This window comes from Pseudophryne corroboree, chromosome 1 (assembly GCF_028390025.1).
Source record: "Pseudophryne corroboree isolate aPseCor3 chromosome 1, aPseCor3.hap2, whole genome shotgun sequence".
Classification (NCBI taxonomy): Eukaryota; Metazoa; Chordata; class Amphibia; order Anura; family Myobatrachidae; genus Pseudophryne; species Pseudophryne corroboree.
In genome coordinates this window covers 541755843-541770705 of record NC_086444.1, presented here as the reverse complement: position 1 = coordinate 541770705, position 14863 = coordinate 541755843, and the positions used below count along the sequence as shown (strand labels likewise).

General features: G+C 48.6%; 1 long non-coding RNA gene across 1 annotated transcript; it reads right to left on the bottom strand.

The window, feature by feature from the left end:
- Positions 1 to 1311: 1311 nt before the first annotated feature.
- Positions 1312 to 2158, bottom strand: LOC134915881 (uncharacterized). The gene is made up of 3 exons (XR_010177399.1): positions 2085 to 2158; positions 1612 to 1917; positions 1312 to 1522 (listed from the first exon to the last, which is right to left on the bottom strand). It is a non-coding gene; the product is annotated as an uncharacterized LOC134915881 (long non-coding RNA).
- Between the last annotated feature and the right edge of the window lie 12705 nt (positions 2159 to 14863).

The following is a 14863-nucleotide window of genomic DNA, read 5'->3' as shown; positions in this document are numbered from 1 at the left end:
TACCTAACTTGTTGGGGAAAAGAAAGAGGAAAAAGCTAGATGACTTACCCTTGGCAAGTCCTCCGCCAAGCTCTATGCCAGCCTCTGTGCTTGATTAGCGGACTGGACCCTTCTCCGATTAGGTCTTGCCAGTTGTCGGTATGCTGTAAAGAAAAAAAGACACAGTCAGTTTATAAAAAAAACTACCTTTGCTTGTCACTAACTGTCCCTGACACCATTGCTGATCTCCTTTCCCTAACTTAGCACACCGCTACGGACAAATACCTAACTTGATGGGGAAAAGAAAGAGGAAAAAGCTAGATGACTTACCCTTGGCAAGTCATCCGCCAAGCTCTATGCCAGCCTCTGTGCTTGATTAGCGGACTGGACCCTTCTCCGATTAGGTCTTGCCAGTTGTCGGTATGCTGTAAAGAAAAAAAGACACAGTCAGTTTATAAAAAAAACTACCTTTGCTTGTCACTAACTGTCCCTGACACCATTGCTGATCTCCTTTCCCTAACTTAGCACACCGCTACGGACAAATACCTAACTTGTTGGGGAAAAGAAAGAGGAAAAAGCTAGATGACTTACCCTTGGCAAGTCCTCCGCTAAGCTCTATGCCAGCCTCTGTGCTTGATTAGCGGACTGGTCCCTGTGTCCGGCTAGTTTGCTGTTGTGGACGGCTCCTCCTGGGCTCCTGACGGCTCCTCCGGGGCTGTGGCATGCTCCTCCAGTGCTGTGGCATGCTCCTCCGGTGCTGTGGCATGCTCATCCTGGGCTCGGGCATGCTCCTCCTGGGCTCGGGCATGTTCCTCCTGGGCTCGGGCATGCTCCTCCTGTGCTCTGTTCCACATAACCGTCTGTGCTTGTTCCAACATCTCCTGCTGTGCTCTGTTCCACATCTCTTGCTGTATTATGGACTGCTCCAATTCTTCTGACCTTTGACGCTGCAGTCTCAAAACTGACAATGCTCTTTGGTAAGCCAGATCTCCTCTCTCTTCTTGAGCATACATTTCTTGATCAATTGATGTTCTGTTTGATGGTGTTGTGACTTCCGAACTTCGTTCTGCCTGCTGTGGTTGTGCGCTGTGCAATCTTCTTCCTTCGTCTGTCATCAGCTGCAGGCTTGTTGAAATCATGCTTGTGTTTAGGTTGCACTGTTGTTGCCACAGTAGCATGCTTTGAAGGCCTGTTCCAATCTGTTGGCATTGCAATGAAATATGTTCCAGAGAATCATTGTGTTGTCGACAGAGTTGTTCCTGATGCGATTCTCCATCCCGCTGTTCATTTTGTTGGGTGCTGATCTGTTCAATCTTCTGCTGCATGCTCTTGCAATGTCCAACCACCGACATATGTGCTGACACAAGTTGATCGTAGTATCGGGCCAGCGATATCATTGCGTCATTTTGTTGAACAACAGCTGTCTTGATATGGTCGATGTTCTGTTCCATGTTGTCCAAACGATTATTAATCCTTTGGCTTTCTTCAGCTCTACATTGGTCCATGTTCTTTAAAGCTTCCAGTATTAGATTGAGTGATGACTCTGTAATACAAGTAAATAATTTAGTTTAACAAATTACAGTTGAACACAATTAAACACTCCTAAATTGTAAATAAATATAAAATTGCTACCTCCTGGCGTAGTTTCCGGTGTTTTTGATTCAAGGACTTCTGGTACACTGCCTGAAGTTTCCATGTCCGGAATTTGCTCTGTTCTTTCAACAAGATTATGGTCTCCAATTGCAGGGTAGCTCTGTGAAAAGGACTCTTCTGGCAGTGTCTGTGGGTGCCCCTGTGATGAATTTTCTTCTGGAAGTGGCTGTTGGGATGATGTTTCTTCCTGCACCGTGGGTGGGTGCATCTGGGCTGATTCTGCTTGAAGTGTCGCTGCTTGCAGTGTTGAATCAATCGGCAATATTGTATGCTGTATCTGGGTTTCTAAAATGTCAATATAGATATATACAATAATTATAACCCAAAAATATGCAGTGCCAGAAATACAGACAGCTAAAGATACGCAAACAGTGCAAGCTAGAGGTATATACCCATTGATAGATATACATGTACCAAAATTTATAATTTCATGTACAAAAACTATGCCTTACCGGTATCCTCAGCACCTCCTCCAGTTGTCGGATATCCAAAAGAAACTCTTCTCTTTGCCTTAACTGTGGAATCTGTAATATTTATATAAAGAACATACTGTAGTTATTAGTTTTGTTTCCATACAAAATATTTTTTGAATATATATATATATTTATATATATATATAAAAATACGATATGTCCCTAACCTTTCTGCGATTTTGTTTTCTTCTTTGGTGTTGTTTCCGTTTGTGGCGTGCTATGTTTTGTTGGCGTAGAATATTTTGTGGCTCCTTTTGAAAGAAATACGAAATTTAAATTTTTGTTGAAATAATTAGTTTTTTAAAAAGAATATTAAAAAATTAATTTTATAGAATTTTTAAAAATAATACCTTCTGCACTGGTTCCTGCCATTTCTTCCTGCACAAGTACGAAGTAGTTCTCCATCTTCTTTTCCCAATCCTTGTGTAATTTTTGCCCTTTTTGGATCTTGAGATTGACGGATCTTCTACAGTCGCGTAACCTTTTCTTGCAACTTTCGTTGCTTCGCTTGAACCCACCTCCCAAAGAAACTGATTCAGAGATTTCATTCCACGTCGTTCCCTTGAATCGGTGATGAACATTTCTTGCCGGCGATCCGAAAAGTTGAAAGGAGTGATGAACAACTTGATTGATTAGGGTGTCCGTTTCTTCATCTGTGAAGTTGGGTGCCCTGCTGCTGGATTCTTCTCCCGAGTCCGCTTCTTCATGCGAAACTCTGCCATGGTCGGTTGGTGATGTTTGTTGCTGTCTTTCCGAGGATTCTTCTTCCTGTGCGGATAGAGAAAGCCTCCTTGCTTCTTCCTCGGACATCTCTGGAAAAAAAACTTAAAAAAAAAAAAAAAATCATACTAATATTAATAATAATAATAATAATAATAATAATTAGTATACTAGCAGTGCAACATACCCAAATTTTGCCAACCAGCTGTTACAAATATACACAAGTAATGAACCCCAGCAGTGCCAAATACAGAAATTATGCCACCCAGCAGTGCCAGATACTCAAATTAGGCCACCCAGCAGTGCCAAATACATAAATTATGCCACCCAGCAGTGCCAGATACCCAAATTATGCCACCCAGCAGTGCCAAATATAGAAATTATGCCACCCAGCAGTGCCAAATACAGAAATTATGCCACCCAGCAGTGCCAGATACTCAAATTATGCCACCCAGCAGTGCCAAATACAGAAATTATGCCACCCAGCAGTGCCAGATACTCAAATTATGCCACCCAGCAGTGCCAAATACAGAAATTATGCCACCCAGCAGTGCCAGATACCCAAATGATGCCACCCAGCAGTGCCAGATACCCAAATTATGCCATCCAGCAGTGCCAAATACAGAAATTATGCCACCCAGCAGTGCCAAATACATAAACTATGCAACCCAGCAGTGCCAAATATAGAAATTATGCCACCCAGCAGTGCCAGATACCCAAAATATGCCACCCAGCAGTGCCAAATACATAAATTATGCCACCCAGCAGTGCCAGATACCCAAATTATGCCACCCAGCAGTGCCAAATATAGAAATTATGCCACTCAGCAGTGCCAAATACAGAAATTATGCCACCCAGCAGTGCCAGATACTCAAATTATGCCACCCAGCAGTGCCAAATACAGAAATTATGCCACCCAGCAGTGCCAGATACCCAAATTATGCCACCCAGCAGTGCCAGATACCCAAATTATGCCATCCAGCAGTGCCAAATACAGAAATTATGCCACCCAGCAGTGCCAAATACATAAACTATGCAACCCAGCAGTGCCAAATACAGAAATTATGCCACCCAGCAGTGCCAGATACCCAAATTATGCCACCCAGCAGTGCCAGATACCCAAATTATGCCATCCAGCAGTGCCAAATACAGAAATTATGCCACCCAGCAGTGCCAAATACATAAACTATGCAACCCAGCAGTGCCAAATATAGAAATTATGCCACCCAGCAGTGCCAGATACCCAAAATATGCCACCCAGCAGTGCCAAATACATAAATTATGCCACCCAGCAGTGCCAGATACCCAAATGATGCCACCCAGCAGTGCCAAATATAGAAATTATGCCATCCAGCAGTGCCAAATACAGAAATTATGCCACCCAGCAGTGCCAAATACATACACTATGCAACCCAGCAGTGCCAAATATAGAAATTATGCCACCCAGCAGTGCCAGATACCCAAATTATGCCACCCAGCAGTGCCAGATACCCAAATTATGCCATCCAGCAGTGCCAAATACAGAAAGTATGCCACCCAGCAGTGCCAAATACATAAACTATGCAACCCAGCAGTGCCAAATACAGAAATTATGCCACCCAGCAGTGCCAGATACCCAAATTATGCCACCCAGCAGTGCCAGATACCCAAATTATGCCATCCAGCAGTGCCAAATACAGAAATTATGCCACCCAGCAGTGCCAAATACATAAACTATGCAACCCAGCAGTGCCAAATATAGAAATTATGCCACCCAGCAGTGCCAGATACCCAAAATATGCCACCCAGCAGTGCCAAATACATAAATTATGCCACCCAGCAGTGCCAGATACCCAAATTATGCCACCCAGCAGTGCCAAATATAGAAATTATGCCATCCAGCAGTGCCAAATACAGAAATTATGCCACCCAGCAGTGCCAAATACATAAACTATGCAACCCAGCAGTGCCAAATACAGAAATTATGCCACCCAGCAGTGCCAAATACAGAAATTATGCCACCCAGCAGTGCCAGATACCCAAAATATCCCACCCAGCAGTGCCAAATATAGAAATTATGGCACCCAGCAGTGCCAAATACAGAAATTATGCCACCCAGCAGTGCCAAATACAGAAATTATGCCACCCAGCAGTGCCAGATACCCAAATTATGCCACCCAGCAGTGGCAGATACCCAAATTATGCCACCCAGCAGTGCCAAATACATAAATTATGCCACCCAGCAGTGCCAAATACAGAAATTATGCCACCCAGCAGTGCCAGATACCCAAAATATGCCACCCAGCAGTGCCAAATATAGAAATTATGGCACCCAGCAGTGCCAAATACAGAAATTATGCCACCCAGCAGTGCCAAATACAGAAATTATGCCACCCAGCAGTGCCAGATACCCAAATTATGCCACCCAGCAGTGCCAGATACCCAAATTATGCCACCCAGCAGTGCCAAATACAGAAATTATGCCATCCAGCAGGGCCAGATACCAAAATTATGCCACCCAGCAGTGCCAAATACATAAATTATGCCACCCAGCAGTGCCAAATACATAAATTATGCCAAACAGCTGTGACATATACACAAATAATGAACCCAAGCAGTGACAGATATACACATTTGGCAAACAAACGGTGAAAAATACACACATTATGCCAGAAAGCAGTGCCAGATACCGACATCTCACACACTGCAGTAACAGATATACAAATAATGCCAATCAGCAGTGGCAGGGATAGCAGTTGGAAGAGATAATAAGAAACATGGGACAGTTTATTTAGCATGATAGTGTAATAGAAAGACAGAGTACATTTAGCTCAGCGCTTACCTATTAAGATGAGAAAAAAAAACTGGATTGGTCTTCTCCTCTTCGTATGAAGAATTCTTGTCACGGTCACTTCTCCAGAAAAGCTCTGATATGTAAATCAGAATCGCTAGAAGCCAATCACAAGACGCTAACAGACCGTATACAGCCAGTTAGCAGTCTCAAGCAAATGGCGCCTATGCAAGGGAGGGACAGAGTTTATATTCTGTGTAAAAGTGCGGGAACATCGCTCCTCCTTCAAATAGGAATCATGTAGTATTATTGGCTAATTTAGTGGCACCACTATACGTCAGGTTATACTGAACTGTTGATTTGTCTTATGTAGGAGTATATTTTATTGGTTGGATTTCAGCGCGAACGGACATGTTATGTTTTGATTGGTGTCATCAGTGATAGCATTATTTAAATCAAATTAAAAAAAAAAAAACAGTAACCGGAATGTATCTTGGAACGTTGTCCGTGAACGGTTAATTTAAGCAAACTCTGCCATTATGGAGCTTGCAGTAGTTATCGACGGGGATTATGTAGCTGGAGTGTTGGTGTAATTTTGGCACATATAGTGCAATGGGGAATGCTGGCTGCACCTCAGCACGAGAACGGGGTGACGTTCCGGTGTGCTGGGGCGTATAGGGGCAGTACACGGCTGTGGGGGAGCTTATGGTGGGAGAGGGGAAGATGGCTAGAGAGAGCGGTGTGCGTCTTGGGGTACATGGCTGGTGATAGCTGGTGTTCGGGGGACAGTTGGAGGGAGGCGTTGTGTTACTTGTAGTGCCACGGTGAAACATGGGGCGCGTAATGTAGTGGGGTGTCTAGCTAGGCGTGTAAATGTAGACGGGCAGCGGGGTGACTAGGGGGGATGGAGGCGGCGTCTAACTTTGGACGGGTATCGTGGGGAATAGCGGGGGGGGGGGGGAGGGTGTCAGCGTTGCAGATGTGCAGCCGGGTGCCCAGGTGTGCTGGCAGACATGGGTGGGGTGTTTCTTAAAGGGTGTGACTGTGCTACCAGAGCGGGGAGCAGTGCCAGGGCGTTGTGTTACTTGTAGTGCCACGGTGAAACATGGGGCGCGTAATGTAGTGGGGTGTCTAGCTAGGCGTGTAAATGTAGACGGGCAGCGGGGTGACTAGGGGGGATGGAGGCGGCGTCTAACTTTGGACGGGTATCGTGGGGAATAGCGGGGGGGGGGAGGGTGTCAGCGTTGCAGATGTGCAGCCGGGTGCCCAGGTGTGCTGACAGACATGGGTGGGGTGTTTCTTAAAGGGTGTGACTGTGCTACCAGAGCGGGGAGCAGTGCCAGGGCGTTGTGTTACTTGTAGTGCCACGGTGAAACATGGGGCGCGTAATGTAGTGGGGTGTCTAGCTAGGCGTGTAAATGTAGACGGGCAGCTGGGGTGACTAGGGGGGATGGAGGTGGCGTCTAACTTTGGACGGGTATCGTGGGGAATAGCGGGGGGGGGGGGGAGGGTGTCAGCGTTGCAGATGTGCAGCCGGGTGCCCAGGTGTGCTGACAGACATGGGTGGGGTGTTTCTTAAAGGGTGTGACTGTGCTACCAGAGCGGGGAGCAGTGCCAGGGCGTTGTGTTACTTGTAGTGCCACGGTGAAACATGGGGCGCGTAATGTAGTGGGGTGTCTAGCTAGGCGTGTAAATGTAGACGGGCAGCGGGGTGACTAGGGGGGATGGAGGCGGCGTCTAACTTTGGAAGGGTATCGTGGGGAATAGCGGGGGGGGGGGGGAGGGTGTCAGCGTTGCAGATGTGCAGCCGGGTGCCCAGGTGTGCTGACAGACATGGGTGGGGTGTTTCTTAAAGGGTGTGACTGTGCTACCAGAGCGGGGAGCAGTGCCAGGGCGTTGTGTTACTTGTAGTGCCACGGTGAAACATGGGGCGCGTAATGTAGTGGGGTGTCTAGCTAGGCGTGTAAATGTAGACGGGCAGCGGGGTGACTAGGGGGGATGGAGGCGGCGTCTAACTTTGGAAGGGTATCGTGGGGAATAGCGGGGGGGGGGGGGGGAGGGTGTCAGCGTTGCAGATGTGCAGCCGGGTGCCCAGGTGTGCTGACAGACATGGGTGGGGTGTTTCTTAAAGGGTGTGACTGTGCTACCAGAGCGGGGAGCAGTGCCAGGGCGTTGTGTTACTTGTAGTGCCACGGTGAAACATGGGGCGCGTAATGTAGTGGGGTGTCTAGCTAGGCGTGTAAATGTAGACGGGCAGCGGGGTGACTAGGGGGGATGGAGGTGGCGTCTAACTTTGGACGGGTATCGTGGGGAATAGCGGGGGTGGGGGGAGGGTGTCAGCGTTGCAGATGTGCAGCCGGGGTGCCCAGGTGTGCTGACAGACATGGGTGGGGTGTTTCTTAAAGGGTGTGACTGTGCTACCAGAGCGGGGAGCAGTGCCAGGGCGTTGTGTTACTTGTAGTGCCACGGTGAAACATGGGGCGCGTAATGTAGTGAAGTGTCTAGCTAGGCGTGTAAATGTAGACGGGCAGCGGGGTGACTAGGGGGGATGGAGGCGGCGTCTAACTTTGGAAGGGTATCGTGGGGAATAGCGGGGGGGGTGAGGGTGTCAGCGTTGCAGATGTGCAGCCGGGTGCCCAGGTGTGCTGACAGACATGGGTGGGGTGTTTCTTAAAGGGTGTGACTGTGCTACCAGAGCGGGGAGCAGTGCCAGGGCGTTGTGTTACTTGTAGTGCCACGGTGAGAACATGGGGCGCGTAATGTAGTGGGGTGTCTAGCTAGGCGTGTAAATGTAGACGGGCAGCGGGGTGACTAGGGGGGATGGAGGCGGCGTCTAACTTTGGAAGGGTATCGTGGGGAATAGCGGGGGGGGGGGGGGAGGGTGTCAGCATTGCAGATGTGCAGCCGGGTGCCCAGGTGTGCTGACAGACATGGGTGGGGTGTTTCTTAAAGGGTGTGACTGTGCTACCAGAGCGGGGAGCAGTGCCAGGGCGTTGTGTTACTTGTAGTGCCACGGTGAAACATGGGGCGCGTAATGTAGTGGGGTGTCTAGCTAGGCGTGTAAATGTAGACGGGCAGCGGGGTGACTAGGGGGGATGGAGGCGGCGTCTAACTTTGGAAGGGTATCGTGGGGAATAGCGGGGGGGGAGGGTGTCAGCGTTGCAGATGTGCAGCCGGGTGCCCAGGTGTGCTGGCAGACATGGGTGGGGTGTTTCTTAAAGGGTGTGACTGTGCTACCAGAGCGGGGAGCAGTGCCAGGGCGTTGTGTTACTTGTAGTGCCACGGTGAAACATGGGGCGCGTAATGTAGTGGGGTGTCTAGCTAGGCGTGTAAATGTAGACGGGCAGCGGGGTGACTAGGGGGGATGGAGGCGGCGTCTAACTTTGGAAGGGTATCGTGGGGAATAGCGGGGGGGGGGGGGAGGGTGTCAGCGTTGCAGATGTGCAGCCGGGTGCCCAGGTGTGCTGACAGACATGGGAGGGGTGTTTCTTAAAGGGTGTGACTGTGCTACCAGAGCGGGGAGCAGTGCCAGGGCGTTGTGTTACTTGTAGTGCCACGGTGAAACATGGGGCGCGTAATGTAGTGGGGTGTCTAGCTAGGCGTGTAAATGTAGACGGGCAGCGGGGTGACTAGGGGGGATGGAGGCGGCGTCTAACTTTGGAAGGGTATCGTGGGGAATAGCGGGGGGGGGGGGGGAGGGTGTCAGCGTTGCAGATGTGCAGCCGGGTGCCCAGGTGTGCTGGCAGACATGGGTGGGGTGTTTCTTAAAGGGTGTGACTGTGCTACCAGAGCGGGGAGCAGTGCCAGGGCGTTGTGTTACTTGTAGTGCCACGGTGAAACATGGGGCGCGTAATGTAGTGGGGTGTCTAGCTAGGCGTGTAAATGTAGACGGGCAGCGGGGTGACTAGGGGGGATGGAGGCGGCGTCTAACTTTGGAAGGGTATCGTGGGGAATAGCGGGGGGGGGGGGAGGGTGTCAGCGTTGCAGATGTGCAGCCGGGTGCCCAGTAGAGATGAGCGGGTTCGGTTTCTCTGAATCCGAACCCGCCAGAACTTCATGTTTTTTTTCACGGGTCCGAGCGACTCGGATCTTCCCGCCTTGCTCGGTTAACCCGAGCGCGCCCGAACGTCATCATGACGCTGTCGGATTCTCGCGAGGCTCGGATTCTATCGCGAGACTCGGATTCTATATAAGGAGCCGCGCGTCGCCGCCATTTTCACACGTGCATTGAGATTGATAGGGAGAGGACGTGGCTGGCGTCCTCTCCGTTTAGAATAGATTAGAGAGACACTTGATTTACTAATTTTGGGGAGCATTAGGAGTACTCAGTACAGTGCAGAGTTTTGCTGATAGTGACCAGTGACCACCAGTTTTATTTATAATCCGTTCTCTGCCTGAAAAAAGCGATACACAGCACACAGTGACTCAGTCACATACCATATCTGTGTGCACTGCTCAGGCTCAGGCCAGTGTGCTGCATCATCTATTATCTATATATAAATAATATTATATATATCTGTCTGACTGCTCAGCTCACACAGCTTATAATTGTGGGGGAGACTGGGGAGCACTACTGCAGTGCCAGTTATAGGTTATAGCAGGAGCCAGGAGTACATAATATATTATATAGTGAGTGACCACCAGACACACAGTGCAGTTTATTTAATATATCCGTTCTCTGCCTGAAAAAAGCGATACACACAGTGACTCAGTCAGTCACATACCATATCTGTGTGCACTGCTCAGACTCAGGCCAGTGTGCTGCATCATCTATATATATTATATATCTGTCTGACTGCTCAGCTCACACAGCTTATAATTGTGGGGGAGACTGGGGAGCACTACTGCAGTGCCAGTTATAGGTTATAGCAGGAGCCAGGAGTACATAATATTATATTAAAATTAAACAGTGCACACTTTTGCTGCAGGAGTGCCACTGCCAGTGTGACTAGTGACCAGTGACCTGACCACCAGTATATATAATATTAGTAGTATACTATCTCTTTATCAACCAGTCTATATTAGCAGCAGACACAGTACAGTGCGGTAGTTCACGGCTGTGGCTACCTCTGTGTCGGCACTCGGCAGCCCGTCCATAATTGTATATACCACCTAACCGTGGTTTTTTTTTCTTTCTTTATACATACATACTAGTTACGAGTATACTATCTCTTTATCAACCAGTCTATATATTAGCAGCAGACACAGTACAGTGCGGTAGTTCACGGCTGTGGCTACCTCTGTGTCGGCACTCGGCAGCCCGTCCATAATTGTATATACCACCTAACCGTGGTTTTTTTTTCTTTCTTTATACATACATACTAGTTACGAGTATACTATCTCTTTATCAACCAGTCTATATATTAGCAGCAGACACAGTACAGTGCGGTAGTTCACGGCTGTGGCTACCTCTGTGTCGGCACTCGGCAGCCCGTCCATAATTGTATATACCACCTAACCGTGGTTTTTTTTTCTTTCTTTATACATACATACTAGTTACGAGTATACTATCTCTTTATCAACCAGTCTATATATTAGCAGCAGACACAGTACAGTGCGGTAGTTCACGGCTGTGGCTACCTCTGTGTCGGCACTCGGCAGCCCGTCCATAATTGTATATACCACCTAACCGTGGTTTTTTTTTCTTTCTTTATACATACATACTAGTTACGAGTATACTATCTCTTTATCAACCAGTCTATATATTAGCAGCAGACACAGTACAGTGCGGTAGTTCACGGCTGTGGCTACATCTGTGTCGGCACTCGGCAGCCCGTCCATAATTGTATACTAGTATCCAATCCATCCATCTCCATTGTTTACCTGAGGTGCCTTTTAGTTGTGCCTATTAAAATATGGAGAACAAAAATGTTGAGGTTCCAAAATTAGGGAAAGATCAAGATCCACTTCCACCTCGTGCTGAAGCTGCTGCCACTAGTCATGGCCGAGACGATGAAATGCCAGCAACGTCGTCTGCCAAGGCCGATGCCCAATGTCATAGTACAGAGCATGTCAAATCCAAAACACCAAATATCAGTAAAAAAAGGACTCCAAAACCTAAAATAAAATTGTCGGAGGAGAAGCGTAAACTTGCCAATATGCCATTTACCACACGGAGTGGCAAGGAACGGCTGAGGCCCTGGCCTATGTTCATGGCTAGTGGTTCAGCTTCACATGAGGATGGAAGCACTCAGCCTCTCGCTAGAAAAATGAAAAGACTCAAGCTGGCAAAAGCAGCACAGCAAAGAACTGTGCATTCTTCGAAATCCCAAATCCACAAGGAGAGTCCAATTGTGTCGGTTGCGATGCCTGACCTTCCCAACACTGGACGTGAAGAGCATGCGCCTTCCACCATTTGCACGCCCCCTGCAAGTGCTGGAAGGAGCACCCACAGTCCAGTTCCTGATAGTCAGATTGAAGATGTCAGTGTTGAAGTACACCAGGATGAGGAGGATATGGGTGTTGCTAGCGCTGGGGAGGAAATTGACCAGGAGGATTCTGATGGTGAGGTGGTTTGTTTAAGTCAGGCACCCGGGGAGACACCTGTTGTCCGTGGGAGGAATATGGCCGTTGACATGCCAGGTGAAAATACCAATAAAATCAGCTCTTCGGTGTGGAGGTATTTCACCAGAAATGCGGACAACAGGTGTCAAGCCGTGTGTTCCCTTTGTCAAGCTGTAATAAGTAGGGGTAAGGACGTTAACCACCTCGGAACATCCTCCCTTATACGTCACCTGCAGCGCATTCATAATAAGTCAGTGACAAGTTCAAAAACTTTGGGTGACAGCGGAAGCAGTCCACTGACCAGTAAATCCCTTCCTCTTGTAACCAAGCTCACGCAAACCACCCCACCAACTCCCTCAGTGTCAATTTCCTCCTTCCCCAGGAATGCCAATAGTCCTGCAGGCCATGTCACTGGCAATTCTGACGAGTCCTCTCCTGCCTGGGATTCCTCCGATGCATCCTTGCGTGTAACGCCTACTGCTGCTGGCGCTGCTGTTGTTGCCGCTGGGAGTCGATGGTCATCCCAGAGGGGAAGTCGTAAGCCCACTTGTACTACTTCCAGTAAGCAATTGACTGTTCAACAGTCCTTTGCGAGGAAGATGAAATATCACAGCAGTCATCCTACTGCAAAGCGGATAACTGAGTCCTTGACAACTATGTTGGTGTTAGACGTGCGTCCGGTATCCGCCATTAGTTCACAGGGAACTAGACAATTTATTGAGGCAGTGTGCCCCCGTTACCAAATACCATCTAGGTTCCACTTCTCTAGGCAGGCGATACCGAGAATGTACACGGACGTCAGAAAAAGACTCACCAGTGTCCTAAAAAATGCAGTTGTACCCAATGTCCACTTAACCACGGACATGTGGACAAGTGGAGCAGGGCAGGGTCAGGACTATATGACTGTGACAGCCCACTGGGTAGATGTATGGACTCCCGCCGCAAGAACAGCAGCGGCGGCACCAGTAGCAGCATCTCGCAAACGCCAACTCTTTCCTAGGCAGGCTACGCTTTGTATCACCGCTTTCCAGAATACGCACACAGCTGAAAACCTCTTACGGCAACTGAGGAAGATCATCGCGGAATGGCTTACCCCAATTGGACTCTCCTGTGGATTTGTGGCATCGGACAACGCCAGCAATATTGTGTGTGCATTAAATATGGGCAAATTCCAGCACGTCCCATGTTTTGCACATACCTTGAATTTGGTGGTGCAGAATTTTTAAAAAAACGACAGGGGCGTGCAAGAGATGCTGTCGGTGGCCAGAAAAATTGCGGGACACTTTCGGCGTACAGGCACCACGTACAGAAGACTGGAGCACCACCAAAAACTACTGAACCTGCCCTGCCATCATCTGAAGCAAGAAGTGGTAACGAGGTGGAATTCAACCCTCTATATGCTTCAGAGGTTGGAGGAGCAGCAAAAGGCCATTCAAGCCTATACAATTGAGCACGATATAGTAGGTGGAATGCACCTGTCTCAAGTGCAGTGGAGAATGATTTCAACGTTGTGCAAGGTTCTGATGCCCTTTGAACTTGCCACACGTGAAGTCAGTTCAGACACTGCCAGCCTGAGTCAGGTCATTCCCCTCATCAGGCTTTTGCAGAAGAAGCTGGAGGCATTGAAGAAGGAGCTAAAAGGCAGCGATTCCGCTAGGCATGTGGGACTTGTGGATGCAGCCCTTAATTCGCTTAACAAGGATTCACGGGTGGTCAATCTGTTGAAATCAGAGCACTACATTTTGGCCACCGTGCTCGATCCTAGATTTAAAGCCTACCTTTGATCTCTCTTTCCGGCAGACACAGGTCTGCTGGGGTTGAAAGACCTGCTGGTGACAAAATTGTCAAGTCAAGCGGAACGCGACCTGTCAACATCTCCTCCTTCACATTCTCCCGCAACTGGGGGTGCGAGGAAAAGGCTCAGAATTCCGAGCCCACCCGCTGGCGGTGATGCAGGGCAGTCTGGAGCGACTGCTGATGCTGACATCTGGTCCGGACTGAAGGACCTGACAACGATTACGGACATGTCGTCTACTGTCACTGCATATGATTCTCTCAACATTGATAGAATGGTGGAGGATTATATGAGTGACCGCATCCAAGTAGGCACGTCACACAGTCCGTACTTATACTGGCAGGAAAAAGAGGCAATTTGGAGGCCCTTGCACAAACTGGCTTTATTCTACCTAAGTTGCCCTCCCACAAGTGTGTACTCCGAAAGAGTGTTTAGTGCCGCCGCTCACCTTGTCAGCAATCGGCGTACGAGGTTACATCCAGAAAATGTGGAGAAGATGATGTTCATTAAAATGAATTATAATCAATTCCTCCGCGGAGACATTGACCAGCAGCAATTGCCTCCACAAAGTACACAGGGAGCTGAGATGGTGGATTCCAGTGGGGACGAATTGATAATCTGTGAGGAGGGGGATGTACGCGGTGATATATCGGAGGGTGAAGATGAGGTGGACATCTTGCCTCTGTAGAGCCAGTTTGTGCAAGGAGAGATTAATTGCTTCTTTTTTGGGGGGGGGTCCAAACCAACCCGTCATATCAGTCACAGTCGTGTGGCAGACCCTGTCACTGAAATGATGGGTTGGTTAAAGTGTGCATGTCCTGTTTTGTTTATACAACATAAGGGTGGGTGGGAGTGCCCAAGGACAATTCCATCTTGCACCTCTTTTTTCTTTTCTTTTTCTTTGCATCATGTGCTGATTGGGGAGGGTTTTTTGGAAGGGACATCCTGCGTGACACTGCAGTGCCACTC